Here is a 17,847-nt window from a genome sequence, read left to right as displayed (position 1 = left end):
ATACAGACATATAATTTAGGCTTAGCTCATCACATTTTTCCAACCAAAGATTTGAATCTTGAAGAACTAAGGTAAACAATACAGGCAGAATGGAGAGATTCTTCACGGTGGTGTCACAAACATTGAGAGCTCAGTGCGCACTTGAAATTATCAGTGCCTTAATCTGTACCATTGCATGAGGCTGTCATCCCAGTTGTCCCGCCCTTCTGTGTTCCCGCCCATTGATTTATTTACTAGACTTCGCCTTTCTGCTCTTCTCTGTAACCTTTCACATAAGTTATATTTATGCTTTATGTGCCAAACTCAGTTTCTATATCTTGCAAAAAAGAACTCTAACTTGAATGGAGAGGGAATAGACAGGAAGTGAGAAGACATGTCAGGTAAGTGGAGTGATGAACAAAGATATGAGATGACATAATATGTCTAGAAGATTCTAATGAAACTGCAGGGACTGGATAGAAGAAAAGACAAAGTATTCAGATGACAGTGAGGACAGTTCTAGGACTAGAGCAAACAATACATATCAGAAAGTAGGATTAAATAATAATGACTAAGACTAAGACTAAGTAACCTCTTAGTCTTTTATTCTTTTATCCCCTGAATAAATTATTTGTTGCATTCTTGTTATGTCAACAGCTTTTGCTGACTCTGAACATATAAAAAGGGCAAAATCCATGCCATCAAGGAGACACTAATCTTTTACAGTGCAGTAGGGAATTTCAGGATGCAAATTCCTTTTTTGCTTTAATTTAAACATTTAGATAACTTTCTCTCTCGTGACAATTATTGTCACCAATTTACCAATTTTAAAAATTGACAGAAATAGAAATTCTAAAGTAAGATTTCAGTATTATAGAATCCTAATAAATCAAAGTAAAAGAGTACCAGTCCTGAGGGCCTAGTTTTTTTCCCTGCATTTTTTGAAATAATCATTTTTCCTGACTCTAATATGTTTATGGAAGTTATTATATTAATAAATATTCTGATGTTGAATGAAAGAAAGCATGTTTTATTTTATATCAGTGTATGCCTACTTCTTAAAAACTGTTTGATTATGCCTGACAGCATAAATAAATTAGGGTAAATAGATTCTCATAGAATGATTTTTTCCTAACCATCAGATTCAATGCAAAATGGTATTTAAAAATCGGATTGGGATTGCATCTAATGCCCCATCCTATAACTCTGACTGTTCTGTTGGTCCCTTCCTAATGGCAAGAAATGTTGAAATATCACTAATAGAGACAATGTCATCATTGTTCAAAGTGTTTTTGTGTGGATTTCTTGATTATTGGGAGGTATGGGAACAATGTTTTGTTGTAATGATCACAAATATTTTTACACACTAAATCCTGACATTTTTCAAATATAGGATGGCTATAATTTGTGGCAAATTCAATTGTCTATTTTTTACATGTATTTCAACTAAAAACTAGCATTGAAGGAATATGCCATTCATCTAATAGAGGGATTCCCAGAAGGAAAAAAGTGGGAGCTGCATATAAATTGATTTTATGTAGTAAATGGACATTTCAAATATGTTACATCAGGGTGGTCACTGAGCTCCCAAAGGGGAGAGAAAAAAATATCCAAACAGGGAAGAATGGGGGAAAAATACAAATTTTGTTCATTGAATTCTTGTTGAGAACTGTTCTAATGTATTAAACTAATAGTTGCCTTTATCTTCTCCTAATTACTTATTATTATTGTAATAGTTTCTACCCCACAAGATCCTTGGGGTTGATCTTGTCTTGCTACTAGCAAAACCGTTTCCACTTCTTTTTTGGCATTAGCAATAAAGATCCTTCTCCTTATTTCCCAGGCCTGTGGATAAAATAATAAAGTCAAACTCATTCCACTCAATATCCAAATAGGGTTTTTTTATGGATCTTGGCTGAATCATCCTAAAGTTTATATGAAAGAACAAATAGCCAGGAGTAATTAAAGCAATTTTTTAAATAAAGATTTTTATTTGTTTATTTGACAGACAGAGATCACAAGTAGGCAGAGAGGCAGGCAGGGAGAAAGAGGGGGAAGCAGGCTTCCTGCTGAGCAGAGAGCCCTATTTGGGGCTTGATCCCAGTGGAAAGGCAGAAGCTTTAACCCACTGAGCCACCCAGGCGCCTCCAATTAAGGTAATTTTAGAGAAGAATCATAAGAGGGGCGCCTGGGTGGCTCAGTAGGTTAAGCCTCTGCCTTTGGCTCAGGTCATGATCTCAGGGTTCTGGGATTGAGCCCCGAATTGGGCTCTCTGGTCAGCAGGGAGCCTGCTTCCCCCTCTCTCTCTGCCTGCCTCTCTGCCTACTTGTGATCTCATTCTCTGTCAAATAAATAAATAAAATCTTAAAAAAAAGAAAAAGAATCATAAGAAAGAAGGTCTTGCTGAATTTTTCAATATGCAGAGTTGAGTGCATATAACCAACAAGAGAGAAGTACTTAAACTTTAAAAATATATAAAGATTACCTATAAATTAATACCAAAAACAACAAAGCCTATAACATAAGCATTATTTTATCTATACTTTTCTATGTCTACAAATATTTCATAATTAAACTTTAAAACTTTTAGAAAATAAACAAGAATATCCTATGGTTTCAGGTTTGAAGACTGTTACAAATAAGAAAGCAAAATGGATGAAATTATAATGTAAAAATTTGTTACAATTAGTTTGTTACAGCTTTTGGTTATCAAAAGATACCACAGAAAGTTAAAGGACAATCCATAAACTGAAAGAAGCTATTTGAAACACATAACCAACAAGAAGAGAAGTATTTAAGCTTTAAAAATATATAAAGATAATCTACAGATTAATTTCCAAAAGCAACAAGCCTATAAAAAGTAAGTTAAAATTGAGAACAGGCATTGCACGGAAAACCAAATAGCCACTAAGCATTTATAAAGATACACAAGCTCATTGGCAAGGGGATTAATGTAAATTAAAGGCGCAAATTAAGAGATGCTATTGGCAGACAAAAATTTTAAAATCTAACAATAACAGGTGTTATGGTGATGTGCCAGACTATGTGAAATGTATCTGTGTATAGATGAATCTCAAAACACAAATGTGTAGTGAAAAAAAGAAATTGGAGGGGAAAATGCTGTGTGATTCATTATAAAAAATAAGGATAACATATTTTTAGGGAATCATACATATATAACTATGTTCAAAATGTAAGAAAGTAAGTAATACAAAATTTAGCATAATGGTTATTTCTGTCTGGGAGGGAGATGGAGAAGACTTTTGAGAAGGCTTCAAAAATACTGGTATTCTGCATCTTCAGCTCCGTAGTGAGTACGAGGGTATTCTTTTTATTATTCTTTAAAATGTGCACATACAGGATACATTCATATATGCATATTTCACAACTAAAATTTCTACTAAAAATCTAGTGTGATTTTAAGGACGCCCTTACCAAATTATTCACGTCAGCAAGTTCTAGACTGTGAGCCAGGATTTCCTTGTTACTGTGTAACCAAACAAAACAGAGAATTCTCTTGGCTTCTCAGGCTGATGTAAAATGGAACCCTTCAGCCGAAACCCCTATTTCGAAAGTTCTTGTTCTTTATACCTGTCTCATTGTTCTCAATTATTTCTATAATCCACTACAAAGGTGATTTTATATATTTGCTAATTAAATGTCATCTTTATCTATTAGGGCCTTCACAAAAAGTTCCAGTTTTTTCAAAAAAGATAAAACTCGTCCTTAGTTTGAAAACAACCTGCGTACTCGAGTTAAAGCAACTTTGGAAAGCCTCCCATCAAAACCAGGGGTCCTTTTTAGTGAGAGCCTCCCAGAGCAACTTCAGAACAGTTATTGAGAGGGGTGGGTCACCTCTAATCGGAGAGCGAGCCTGGGAGTCCCGCCAGAGTCGGCTCCGCCCCTTTCCTCTGCGCGGGACACCCGGAAAAGCTCTCCCCTCCTTCATTCACGCCCCTCTTTACGCTCGCAGAGAAGGGGAGTCCGTGCCCGTAAAGCCAGCGCCCCGCCCCCTTCCAGAGCCCGGCGTCAGGCCCCGCCCACCGGGGGGCTGCCGGAACGCTCTGCGCGCGCCTTTTGGGAGGCGGGGCTGGATGGGTTCGCCGCAGAGAGGCCGCAGGGTGTCGGCTTCCGCTCTCCCTCTGCTTTCAACCCCCACGGCTCTGGCCTAAGCGTCTGCCTGTGGCCGGATTCCCAGACCCTGGTGAGTAGCCGGAGAAGTCAGGGCACCGCAGACGCGGCTGCGGCGAATTCGGGACCCACCTCCCAGCGCCTGCGCGCCTGTCCCCTAGCCAATGTGCTTGCAGCTTTTGCAGATGGCCTTTGACCCCGCGCCCCTTGGGCGGGCGAGAGGCGGCGAGCTGCGTTTTGGGGACCCGGGGTACCGCCACCGTCCCGTCACTGTTAGCTCTCTGGGTTAGTTTTACTGCTAGCTTTTAGAGAGACTGCGGGCTTTGTGTGGGCCGCTTCTTCGCAGCGGAACCTCCGTCGTCTCCTCCGTTTTCCCTCCTCTCCCGGTCAAGTTGGGAATTCGGAGTGACGGAAGACGTTCAGTGCCCCGTCCTTTTTGTATCCCAACTGTAGCTGCGCCTGGAGTCCGCGGGGAGAGGCGGGAGGATCGAGGCCTCCAGCGCTTGGGTTGTGGCAGGAGCGTCGCGGCCGCCTGCCTCCTGGCGCCTTTGGGCCTCTGGCGAGGAGAGTAGGGTTGGCGAAGCCACCCCAGAGATGGTTTTTCCCATTCATTCGTCAACGTGTTTGGCTCTATCAGCATCGACATTTATCTTTTGCTAAGTTTCAGGATGCCGCTGTGCCGGACGAATTTCTTTTTCCATTCCACAGGAGCAGACTGAAATTCAGGCATTTGTGATGGTTTTCGTTTTATGTATTGTTAAGACCCTATGGATGAATGTTAGGAGAAAACGTGGAACTATTTAAAGATGAGTAAAACAAGGGAGGATAATATAGGACTTCAAAAAAGACAAATAGGACTGGAATGAGTTGTTTATTTTAAAGTCTTTTCAATAGTAGTTTGAGAGAAAAATACAAAATAAAATCCAGGTTGGTTAATACTGTCGTATTACAGAGTATTTTCATGACAATGTGTGGTTTTTCTCATTTTTGAGCTATATGTAAACTTAGAAAAAACAGTGGGGCGCAGTCACTCTTGTAGACTTTCAGGCTCTGTGCATAAAACATTAACAGACTCATTTCTGCTGGTCACGTGATTAAATACTATGTGTAAGGTCAGAAAATAAACTGTCCTCAGAGTAAAGTTAAGTTGCAGTTTATGAGTAGGTAACAGATTGTTTTCTAAGCCCATTCTATCTAAATGAAAACATGACACCTGTTAGCAGTTTCATGTGCTTAAAAAAAAAGTCTCTAAACCTAATTTATGTGGTAGGTTGTAAGACGGTGGAATAGAAGGCAAGAGCTTGAGTTTTAGAGCCAAACTTGCTTTGCTTCTTGCTGGTGCTTAACCTCAGAGTGTTACTTAGCCTTTCACTAAGCCCTCTGAAAACTGTACCTCTGTTACATCTGTCATCTGTAAAATGGTGTTAAAAAGAAGTTTTACTTATTAAGTTGTTATGAAGACTAAACGGTCGGATAAGATTGTGCGGAACTGAATTTCCGTTAACCAGAGCGTGTACGTGTTTACACTAAAACCACCTGGGCAAGGAAACCTTGGTATAGAAACTGATTTTGAAAGTTCCAGGTGTATCTTCTATTAAGAGTTGTTTATCTAAAATGGCTTCTTAGGAAATAAAATTAGAGAACAATACTAAAAACACTGCCAGTCTGTATAATTTAGCAATAGGTCACAATAGGTCATTAAAAGGTGAAATCTTTTGATGTTTCTAACTGGATTGACAGCAGATACTTTCTGAAATAAGTTGATGTCACAATGCTCTGGATCTTTCAGGCCTCTTAAGTCAAAAACTAGCATTTCGAAGATTAAAAGCATAAAACACAAAAGTAGAAACCATAGAGTTTCAAGAGAACCTATTAGGTATAACTTCTGTGTATTATGTAATGTCAGCTGCCCTTTGAAGAAAACAGGTCTTCCATAGCCAATACCTTGAATAGATTCCTATTTTGGGAATCCACACATGTGCAGTTAACTTGTAATTTTATTTTCTCAGGTGATTTCTGAATCTTCTTTTGTCGAAGACAAATAGTTCCTCCATTCCTTTCTTCTTAGATCATTAGAATTGCTAGCTTCTCAACAATCATTATGGTTTTGCTATCTTGAAGATAATTTTTATTAAAATGAATTTTTTAAATTATTGGGTGTCTCTTGCTATTTAATATGTTCAGTATAGATTGTAAAAAGGTCAACCATCTGTATAGTCAGTAGAATCTATACATACACATACTGCCCAAATATATACTAATGTCAAAAACAAAAGGGCCTGAAATTAAATTGTTCAAGCCGAACACGTAATGGCCACTATGTATAAGATGTGCGGAGCTCTTCTGCAGTGTAGATACAAGAACTCCATTTTTTGACCTCAAGGAGCAATCCAGTAGTGGATCTAATGCATGTAATTAAATAGCATAATGCAGTATGTAAAGAAATGCCACTTTAGTAAGTAGGCAAAGCTGTAACAATAGAATGTAGGAGAAAATGAGTACTTTTCACCCTGGAATCATTAGGGAAGGTATCAAAAAGAGGCAATATTCCAGCTTTGTCTTGAGGGATGAGTAGCATTTTAAAAGTTAGCCATGTAGAGAATAGATTTTTAGATAGAATTAACTGTGTTATTAATTGCTTGCCAAATGCCCATCTTTAATAATTATCATAATACTCATTTTTATTCAGTGTTACTCTAGGCAGGAAATGATTCTAAAAGTTTTATAATAATTTATGCTCAAATATCTGTGAATCAGGTAATAACTCATTGTATAAATGAGAAAAGCAGAGAAAGATGAGGTCATTTGAATAGGCAAAATAGCTTTAAAAGGCACAGGTGGGGGTTATCTGCCTTTAACCAGAGTGCTCAGGCTTTAAGTTGCCGTGACTTACTGTTAATAGAGATGTAGAGGTTGGGATAGAACCAGTGAATCATCTATAATGATGTAATAAATGAACATTCTAAGTGAGTGAATTAAGTAATTAAAAAAGAGGGACCAACTTAAACTACATTTACAGGCAAGAGAAGGGTGGTGGGCAACTTGGGTGACTCAGTTGGTTAAGCAACTGCCTTTGGCTCTGGTCATGATCCTGGGATTTTGGATGAGTCCCTTATCAGGCTCCCAGCTCCACAGGGAGTCTGCTTCTCCCTCTGACCTTCCCCCCTCTCATGCTCTCTCTTATTGTCCCTCTCTCAAATAAATAAATTAAAGTCTTTAAAAAAAAAAACAAAAAACAAAGGTGGGGTGGCGGGACAAGGCAGCTTCCATAAATGGACATTTTGTGTTCTTGTGTAGATCTGAGAAATGAATCTAACAAATATAAAAAAGTTTCAGAGCTATTTGTCTTTTATATTTCTTTACCTTTATTTTTAAATCTAATTGATATTTACCATATGATTAAAATACTATTTTTTTACACTTTCATATATATTATCTTGCATGATTCACAGAACAGCTTTGTCAGAAAACACAATAGGTAATATGTTTGTTTGTTTGTTTGAAGAGGTAAACATGGCTGATTTGGGACTTTGGTTTTTAGATTGCAAGGCCAATATTTTGTTCTGTATCTTGATTCTTCCACACATTTTAGTACTCAGGCTCTCAAAAAGCAAGGTCTTTCTACTTTTTATATCCTATAGTCATTGCTCCTGTTCTCTGTGTCTTGACAATGTTCATTACTGTTATTTCCTAAACTTTTCTTAGGAAGTGTTATGTTCTAATTTTAGAAGGTAGAGTAGGAAAATAATCACTATATTTTATCACCCAGAGGTAATCATTTTACATGTGTTAGTGCTTTTCTTTGTGTATTTTTAATGTAGTTGCGATCTTGTTATATCCAGGATTCCTTTTTTTTTTTCTTTTTCTTTTTTCTTTTTTCTTTTTTTTTTACTTCATGACTTGTCAAATTTCTTATGTCTTTAAGGGAAGGATTTGTTTTCATCTTGATATTTTGGAATTTTCAGGACAAGAAATGATAGGGGCAGGCCAAAATTGTTGTATCATCTCTTTATTCTTCTCTGTAGGGCTGCCACACTCCATACATTAGAATTTTACTCCCTGCAGTCCTGTATTGCAGAGCTTGAAGGATGGTATTAATTGGCGCTTCCCGGAAATGAGCATTAGGTTACCAGCTTATGTCCTCTAATTTGCTGGTGGGATTGGGATTCTTTCTTTCTTTCTTTCTTTCTTAAATTTTCAAATTGATACTTCTAGAAATGTTCCAAAAATAGTGCAAACAACTCAGTTACTGTTTATTTTTCTTGTATATTCACCAAATGATAATATTTTACTATATTTGCTTTATCGTTGTACACGTACACACGTTTTACATTATATATAGTTATATACATTACATGTAATGTGTATGTGCATATGTGTGAGTGTTAATACATTGTCTGATGTTTCCTCATGTTTAGATCCAAGTTAAATTTTGACATACTAGAGCAGTGATTCTGTTTCCTTCTTGGGTCATCTTCAAAGTTCATTTTGATCATTTGTTTAAAGTGTTGTCTGCTAGGTTTTGCACTGAGTTACTGTTGTTTCCTTTGTATTAATTAGGTGTCTTTTGGGGAGATTGTTTGGTAATATATGGGTATCCTGTTTCTCATCAAACTTTTATTTCCTCATTTAATATCCGTAGATGATGTTTGCCTACTATGGTTGTTATGGTAGTTTCCAAATAGTGATATTCCATTAGTCCATCTAAATTTATTAGTTGGCATTCTAATATGAGTCTTCTTTATTCCTCTTATTTTTGCATTAAAAAAAGTATGAAAAAATAACTATGGATTTATTCTTATTTTAATACCTGTTATTTATGACTCCTTATGTTACTGCTGAAATTGTTCAGGATTTAGCCAGTAGTTGCCCCTTCAGCCTGGCTCTTATATCCAGTGGACATGTCCCCGACACTTTCTGAATACTTCTTACTTTCTGATAAGATAATCAAGGCTCATTTTGTACTTTCCCAGTCACAGTCTGGGAATCAACATTTCTCCAAGGAACTTGGTTCTTCAAAACAGCAAAGGATATTTAAAAAACAATATCTTGGACCAGATGTGTTCCTTGCTGCTGGGATTTCTTTGATTCTATACTCTTAGTGTACAGAACTAGGAAATAATATGAATATATTAATGTGTATATACACACAAACACACCCCTTTTTACTAATAAAAGCCACACATTCATGCAGATACTAATTAACAATCTGACAACACGAGTTTCATTCTAACCTCCCACTTTTTACATAGCTTTTTGTCTGTGAAAATCCTGAGCCCCAGTTTCCAGCATACATTTGCTTACGTGTAGAATACACATTAAAGAATTACAGGACGCCTGGGTGGCTCAGTCAGTTAAGCGTCATCTGCTTTTGGCCCAGGTCATGATCCTAGGGTCCTGTGATCTAGTCCCACATTGGTCTCCTTGCTCAGCGCGGAGTCTGCTTCTCCTTCAGCCTGCCACTCTCCCTGCTTGTGCTCTCTCTCTCTCTGTCTGACAAATCTTAAAAAAATCTGCTAACCTGTACCATTGCAAAAACAGCTTACTGACTGGAACTTAACATTTAATGCTTGTTTTTTGAGTATGTGAAATATGACATGGCTCAAAAAGCCAGAGCTGTACAAAAAAGTAGACTCCCTTCTATTCTCCAGCCCTTCTACCCATTCTTCTCCTCCCACATTCTCTGTCCTCTTTGTTTTTACCCCCATACATAATCAACCTTCTTAAGATTCCTGTTTATTCTTCCTGTGTTTCTTTTGTGCACTTGAGAAAATATTTTTTGAGACAATGTATATTTTATTTGCACTTTCCTTCTTTCACATATCAGTATATCCAGAAAATCAATTTATGTCATTTCAAAGAGCTGTTCCTCCTTTTATTTAGCTTAACATCCCAGTATTTTATAATTAAAGTGCTATATATGGATTTATGTGCTATTTATGTGCTTTTTATTTTTTTTTTTATTTTTTTTTCCAATTTATTTATTTTCAGAAAAACAGTATTCATATGTGCTTTTTATTTTTAAGGTAATTTCCATGAAGTAGGATTTCTGAGTCCAAAGATAAATGGATGTGTAATTTTGTTAGCTATTGCCAAATTCACAAAAAGACTACCAATTTGCATTCAGCTAGCGATGTTTGGAAGTGCTTTTTTTCTCGTCTTCTTACCAACAAGATGTATTTTTGTTTTTGTTTTCTTAGTCTCCTAGATAAGGAATGATATCTTTATGTAGTTTTATTCTGCATTATTTTAAAGATTTATTTTAGAGGGGGAAGGGGCAGAGAGAATCTCAAATAAGGTCCATCTCACAACCCTGAGACTGTCCACTGGAGCCAAAATCAAGAGTTGAATACTTAGCTGACTGAACCACCCAGGAACAGCTTTAACTTGCGTTTTTAAAAAATTCTGAGTGAGGTAGAAGAACTTGCCAGTATTTTCACTGTTAATAGTGTTTTGTTAATAGTGTTTTCAGATATGCCCATCTTTAAATTTATGTAGTTAATTTGCCTTTTCATTTATTGCATATGAATTTTGAGTCATTGTTATAGTCTTCCATTACACTCAGGTTATAAGGGAATTCAGATGGAATTTCTTAGTCATTTCAATGGCTTTGAGCCCTACAAGATGCATTATTTTTGGGGAGACTGTGGAGGAAATAGGGGAGGATTGTTTAAAACTCTTGTAGAGAAGCTAAGAACATAAGTAGAAAATAGAAAGTGGCAGGATCTTGTTAAAACCCATGACTTTAAATTCAGTATCCATGCATGTAAGTGAGTAAGATTAATCAGAAATAGTTCAGATATTTACAAGGACTTAAAACCAGGTTTGAAGATTTTACTGATTGGATTAAGATAATCTTCCTCTACCCTAACAGTCCTCAAGAAGCAAACACAGGTTTTCTCTGGAGAAAAATAATGTATAGAGCTTCATTGTCTCTAAAAATTTTCATTACAATGGCTGACATTCAATTAAAAAAAATGCCCAGCACGCAAAAAAAAAGTGACCAGATGTTGAGAGAGAACAAAAACAGGCAATAGAAGCAGAATCCCTAAGATCCAATTCAGGTTAATAGAGGTGGACTTTAAATAAGTGGAATTGACATGTTCAGAGAATTAGAAATTGGAAAATTTTAGCAGATAACTGATGGCTTTAAAAGAGTTAAATGGAAATTCTAAGAGTAAAATAACATTAGATCACAGCTAAAGAGAATTAGGAAACTGGAAGAGTTCAGAAGTACTCAGACTGAGACATGGAGAGATGAGGGAAATTTTAAAATGTTTAAAAAACTGTAACATTCTAACAGGAGTAATGTATTCCAACCTGAGAAATGAATTAGAAAGCAATAATGGGCAAAAGCAGTATTTGAGGAGATTGTGGTCAAGAATTTTACAAAGCTAAGGAAAGATATCAACCCACAGATTGAAGAAGCATGTTTGGCCCATAAGCAGGATAAATACTAAGAAAACCATATTCCATAGCAAAACTGCTAAAAGCCAAAAATGAGAAAAATAATAAAAGGAGCCAGTGAAAAAGAAATTATCCTTAAAGTCTTTAAAAAATTAAGGGAAAGAACCAGAAAACAATAGTTGTTTTCAACAGAAACAAAGGCAGAAGATAATGGGTTGTGCTGAAAGAAAATTGCCAATATAGAAGTCTATAGATCCATATTACAGTGAAAGCAAAATATATTTTCAAACAAATTAACATGGAATTTATTAGCAGCGGGCTGATACTAAAAGCCTTATTAAAGTGAGTAATTTCTTCATGATAAGGAAAATTGTTTTGAATGGAAGTAGGGGGATGCAGGAGGAAGTGAAGAGCAAAGGAAAGGGTAAATGTAATGAACGTTGACTGTGTAAAACAATATTCCATCTGGTGGGGTTTAAGATTTGTGTAAATAGTAAAGTACACCAAACAGGAGCACAGAATTGGGGGAGGGATAAAGGAAATAAAGTCTTCTAAGTGCGCTTTTATTGTGGAGGCCTAGTAGAGTTCTAATTCATCCTGGATTTTGACGAGAATGTATGCTGTAATCAAAGATAAAAATAAAAGCAAAGAATGTAAATGTAAAATTAGCAAATAGGGAAAAATAAAAAGGTAAAAGAAAAAATGGAACTTGAAAGGAGGCCAAAAGAAAAAGCAAGGGTGTAAGAAGTAGATTTAAATATCTGTATTTGCAGAATTGTAAATGTACTGCATACTACAATTACTGGACAGTCTGTCAGGTTAGATTAAAAACAGCAACAATAGTAAAGTGATGTCCTATTTGAAAAAAGCTAAGTAAGGTGACAAAAAATGATGAAAATGATACTCTGGTCCAGCATGAACCAAATGAAATCCGTTGTAGCTAAATTAATATTGGAGTCGAATGTAAGACAAAACCCATCAGTGGAGAAGGAAAGGACATTTCATTGTAAAATAAGATTCAATACTTTAGGAAAACAGTCTGCAAATTTGTCTCTACATAACATTAAAATTATGTAAACTATAGATATAAATATGGTCAGGGGGATTTTTAACACAGAAGATGAGTGAGGATATCAAAAATACAAACAAAACGGTTAGCATATTTAGAGTGCCTGGGTGGCTCAGTGGGTTAAGCCTCTGCCTTCAGCTCAGGTCATGATCCCAGGGTCCTGGGATTGAGCCCCACCTTGGGCTCTCTGCTCAGCAGGGAGCCTGCTTCCCCTTCTCTCTCTCTGCTTGCCTCTCTGCCTACTTGTGATCTCGCTCTCTCTCTGTTAAATCTTTAAAAAAAAAAATGGTTAGCATATTTGGTTTGGTAGACACAAGTAGATGCCTGTAACCACTATCTATGGAATATGTATCCTTTTGAAGTGTATATGGGACACTTAATAGAATTGGTCATTGGTTAAGCCTTAAAGCAAGTCTCAACACATTTCAAAGGACTGAAATCATATAGGGGATGTTTTCAGTGGATTCACACTATAAATCAGCAACAAAAAAATCTAGAAAGTCTCCCAGATATAACACACTTACAGTCATCAGATGAACAATAATGGAAATTTCAATATATTTTGAGCTAAGTGGTCATAAAAATACAGGGTACAAAACTCAAAAGATACTGCTAAAGATGCGATGGCTACAGCAGTGGTATAGTGTTTGAATCATTCTGAGATCCTTAAACAGACCATTACATAGTAAAACCAAAACAAATACCTGTAACAAAACTGAAATAACAGATTATCCCCATAGGACCCCAAGGTAACAGTGGAAGGGGACAGCTCACTCACAGCTATAAGACGTCTAACTCGGTTTGTGCTGGAAGAAGGAGAAGAAAGCAATAGTGCATCTGCTTCAATTGATAACACGGATAAATATAGATGTTCTATTTATGGAATATATTAAATATATAGATATTAATTTGAAAGGAGGATAGCCCAGTCTGAGAATAAAAGCTGCAAGGGGGATATTAAATATAATATAGATATTAATTTGAAAGGACAATAGCCCAGTCTGAATAATAGCTGCAAGTTGGGGAGGGGAACTTTGAAATCTTCTATCTAAAGAGGCTAGAGCATCTTGGTTTTCAGGACAAAACCCCACATGCAAGAGTAACTTCCGGAAATAACTTTCAAATTAAGCAGAATAACAAAATAGAAGCCAAGAAAAAAAAAATCCAGAAAAATGTGGGAATGGAAGAAAACCCAGCTGATCTCAGATAAAACTCAAGGCCATAGAAAGATTTCACAAAAACAGTAGAAGTTCTCTAGAGTGTTGGGTTGGGAAAACTACCATGATAAAACACCCCTAAAAATTGAGAGAAAATTATTTCATGTAATATTCAGTAACAGATAAAGATCAGTCAAATCTCATACAAAGTCCTTATAGGCAAAAAGTTTGAACATACTTGTAAACACTGAAGGCATGCCAGAGAGGCATGTTTACAAAATATGACAACTGTAACCTAGTATTTAGATGGAAATAAAATAGTTACAAGATATGAATAAGCACATTACAACTAAGAAAAGTCAGAAATGAGCTAATTATTTCATAAATGACTACAAGATAAACACAACAGATCAGGCCTTATAAGAGGGTAAAGAAACTTAGAAAATGCAGTTTAAAAAATTGAGCAAAATTCAAAAAATTAAGATTTTCTATAGAAGAAAAAGGAGTGAAGCAGAACAAATATTATAATTGGAAACATTTGCTGACTAAAGTTGATGCCAGTAGGTTAATTTCTTATTGGGAACATAAGGGAGTTCCTGTATGATTGTTTCTTTTTTCTCTATGAAGTACTATTGACTCTTGAATGCTAGAGGTTAGGGGTGCTGACTTCTGTGCAGTTAGAAATCTGCATATAACTTTTGACTCTGGAAAAATTTAACAATCAATTACCCACTGTTGACTGGAAGCCTTACTGGTAACAAACAGTTCATTAACATATGCTTTGTATATCCTACATACATGAAGAAAAGAAATGGTATTAAAATAAGAAAGAGAAAATACATTTTTAGTACTGTATCATGTTTATCAGGAAAAAAAAAATCCACATATAAATGAATCTGCATGGTTCAAACCCACATTGTTGAAGGGTCAACTGTGCAGCTATTTGAAGATAATAAAGGAAATTCAGTGGGTATGATGAAAAATGAAAATGAAATTCTGAGGTTAGAAAAGTGAACATATTAGAGTATGGTAACAGGAAGTTAAGTGGTCTTGAGTGTTTATTTGAAATTTGTGATCATGAATTCAGAGTGAAAAATCAGCATGGTTGCATGTTTTTGTCCAATGTATAGTTCTATAGTTCTGAATCGAAGTCAAAACACGCGTATTTATTTGAAGTTTTACCAGGTATGTATCAAGAAAGGAGAGAAGTGAGGAATTAAAATGTTGGATGATAAACTGTGTCACTAGAGACAAAACATGAAGAACAGGAGAAATAGCAGAAACAGTGGACTCTGGATAAGACATCTCAATAAGGTCAAGAAGTTGCCAGAATGAATTCTATTAAACTAGAGGGGTTCAAAGCACAAAAGGTTATGTTTGGAAAATGGTGGGGGAGAAGTAAAGATTTTGGAGTGGTATAAAACACTGGATCCAGAGAGGAGTATGATACCTGAGTTGGTGAAGGGGAGGTGGAAGAACAATCTTTAGAAATGAGGCAAAGAATTGGGAGGCTAAACTGCCGGATGGATCATCCATGTTTGTAGAGTCATTAGAAATAGTGATGTAGGAAGAGAGTATGTTAAAAATATTATGAATGGGAGATTATTAGATTGAGAAAATGGTAAAGTTTGATGTCTTGAATATTTTTTATAAGTACTCCATCCTAATCTGAACTCTTATTATGGCAGTATTTTGTTACAAGTCTTCAGTGGTCCCCTATTTAGCAGAAAACTCCTCTTTCTCTGGCGTAGGATGATAGCTTTATTATTTTCCTCCTCATCTCGTTTTCTTAGCTGCAGCCTAGAGAGGTTTTTTTTTGTTTCATGATGTGTCTTTAATGTCCAGTAAATAGATCTTTGGGCACACTTTCTATAACACTATGGCCATCTTTTTCTTTTCCTTTTCCATCAGCCTATGCATATTATACTCATCCTTTTAAGATCTTACTATTTTTTTCCTAAAGCATTTTCTTCAACTTATGTAAGGCATTTTATTGCTTTATATATGCCTATCACTTCTCTGCTGGCACCTTTCTTTGAATTACAGTTACTTGCATGTGTCTTTATGGACTCTAAGCACCTTGAATATAAGAACTATGTCTAACTAAATCTATCTAATCAGTCTGTTTCATGTGGCGCTTAGCATACTAGTTTTTCCACAGTTGAGTTGCTCAGTTGAGTTATACATCTTTTTAGTTTTCTAGACTTTTGTTGATATTTCAACCAAATGAAATTTTTGTTCAAAAACAACAGTAAGGACTTAACTGTTTCTCATCTTAAAGTCAGCTATGTCTATTTTCATAATGCTTGTTTTAGTTTATGTGTAATGTTATTGATTGGTTGCATGAGATACTTAAATGAATTGAGTTTGTTGGTGTGGTCACAATGTATCCATTTAATAATAAAATATAATAACTTTTGGAGGGACTCCCTAAACTAGAGTCTTAGGAGCAATAGAGAAAGGGTTACTTTGTATTTCCAAAGTGTAAGGAGAATACTTGGCATGAAAACATTTTCATCAAACCAGTGGATTAATACAGTTTTAAGACAAAATTCTCCAGACCTATCTACCTATCCCTTTCCATTTTCCTGTTTTTTTTTTTTAATGAGAGTGAAAGAACTGATGTTTTGGAATGCAGGGATGGGAAAGAGGTGAGACATCAAGTAAGTGTCAGAGAAGGTTTAATGTTGTTCCACAATATTTTTGTATATTTTATGTATATCTAATTATATCTAATTATACATATTTATAGCATATCTATATGTAAAACTTATATAATCATGTAGAAGGCTAATATGCATTTTAATAATGTGTGTGTACCTATGCATATATATGTATGTATGTTTATATGGATGTACCATCTCTATTTAAATAAAATGTTGAAGCTGGCAAAACAAAATTAAAATTGGTTAGATGTGTTTATGTTTTGGAAAACTATGAAGAAAGGTAAGAGGATGGTAAATACAAAAGTCGAGTTCTCCTTAAGGTGAAGGGACAGGGCTGGTGATTGGCAAGGGACACAAGATATGGAGATGGGCATTTAACCTGGCAATTTCCTTTTTGAATATTTATGTGTTTCAACCTAGACATGTCTTTCATATTAATCTTTAGGTGTAATATCTTTTGCAATTAAACACGGTTAACTTTGAGAGGAATCTATGATTTTAGTCTTAAAAAGAAATATACTTGCTCATCTTAGTATTTCTTGCATGTATGCATAATGATGTAGCAATTTGTACAAAGTCTGTGTGTGTGTGTGAGTGTGAGACAGAATTACTGGTTAGATTAAGTGTTTATCTGTCTTTTATATTAGGACTAGTTTATTGTAACAATTCTCTAGAATAACAACAGCATGGTTTATTACATAAAGTCATATTTTATAAATAAAGTTAATGTCAGTTTTTCCCCGAATACTTTTCTAGTAAGAAATTTATACATAAAGACATTTTTATATGTATATACCTATGTACATATACACACATTACACACACATGTGTATATATAGTTATTGAAACATAGAAATACAAACACAATACCATTTTAAAGGTTTTAAGTCCATATTTATGACTTTTGATCAGTAAGGTGTTCATAGTTATAAAGCAGTGTATTTTTTTATTTTTTTTAATTTTAATTTTAATTTTTTTTTTAAGATTTTATTTATTTATTTGTCAGAGAGAGAGGGAGAGAGAGCGAAGCACAGGCAGACAGAGAGGCAGGCAGAGGCAGAGGGAGAAGCAGGCTCCCTGCCGAGCAAGGAGCCCGATGTGGGACTTGATCCCAGAACGCTGGGATCATGACCTGAGCCGAAGGCAGCTGCTTAACCAACTGAGCCACCCAGGCGTCCCAAAGCAGTGTATTTTTAAATTAGGAATCCCTCACTTGTGATCAGTCTTTATCTTTCTTTTCATTTCAGAAATGTCATAAAATGTGATTACTCTCTTCTTGTGCAGTCATTATTTTAGTTAAAAGTTTGTTGAAAATCCATTTAATGACTAGGCTTTTAATCTATTCATAAGTATTTCCTTTTTTAAACTATGAGCCTTTAATTTTATATTTGGAAAATTTTAGTCCACTTTCATAGAATATTCCTTCCCTATATTCAAC

At 35.6% G+C, this 17,847-nt stretch overlaps 1 protein-coding gene across 1 annotated transcript in view; it reads left to right on the top strand.

The window, feature by feature from the left end:
* The first annotated feature begins 4,050 nt into the window (after positions 1–4,050).
* MANEA (mannosidase endo-alpha) overlaps positions 4,051–17,847 on the top strand; it is an 83,129-nt gene continuing 69,332 nt past the window's right edge. The window contains exon 1 of the mRNA XM_044245402.1: positions 4,051–4,183. The gene's annotated coding sequence lies outside the window, so the exon portion shown is untranslated. The remainder of the gene's footprint in view (positions 4,184–17,847) is intronic.

This window comes from Neovison vison, chromosome 1, assembly GCF_020171115.1.
Source record: "Neovison vison isolate M4711 chromosome 1, ASM_NN_V1, whole genome shotgun sequence".
In the NCBI taxonomy this organism is placed as follows: Eukaryota; Metazoa; Chordata; class Mammalia; order Carnivora; family Mustelidae; genus Neogale; species Neogale vison.
Note: the sequence above shows the minus strand (reverse complement) of the source record. Positions and strands in the feature narration are given on the sequence as shown.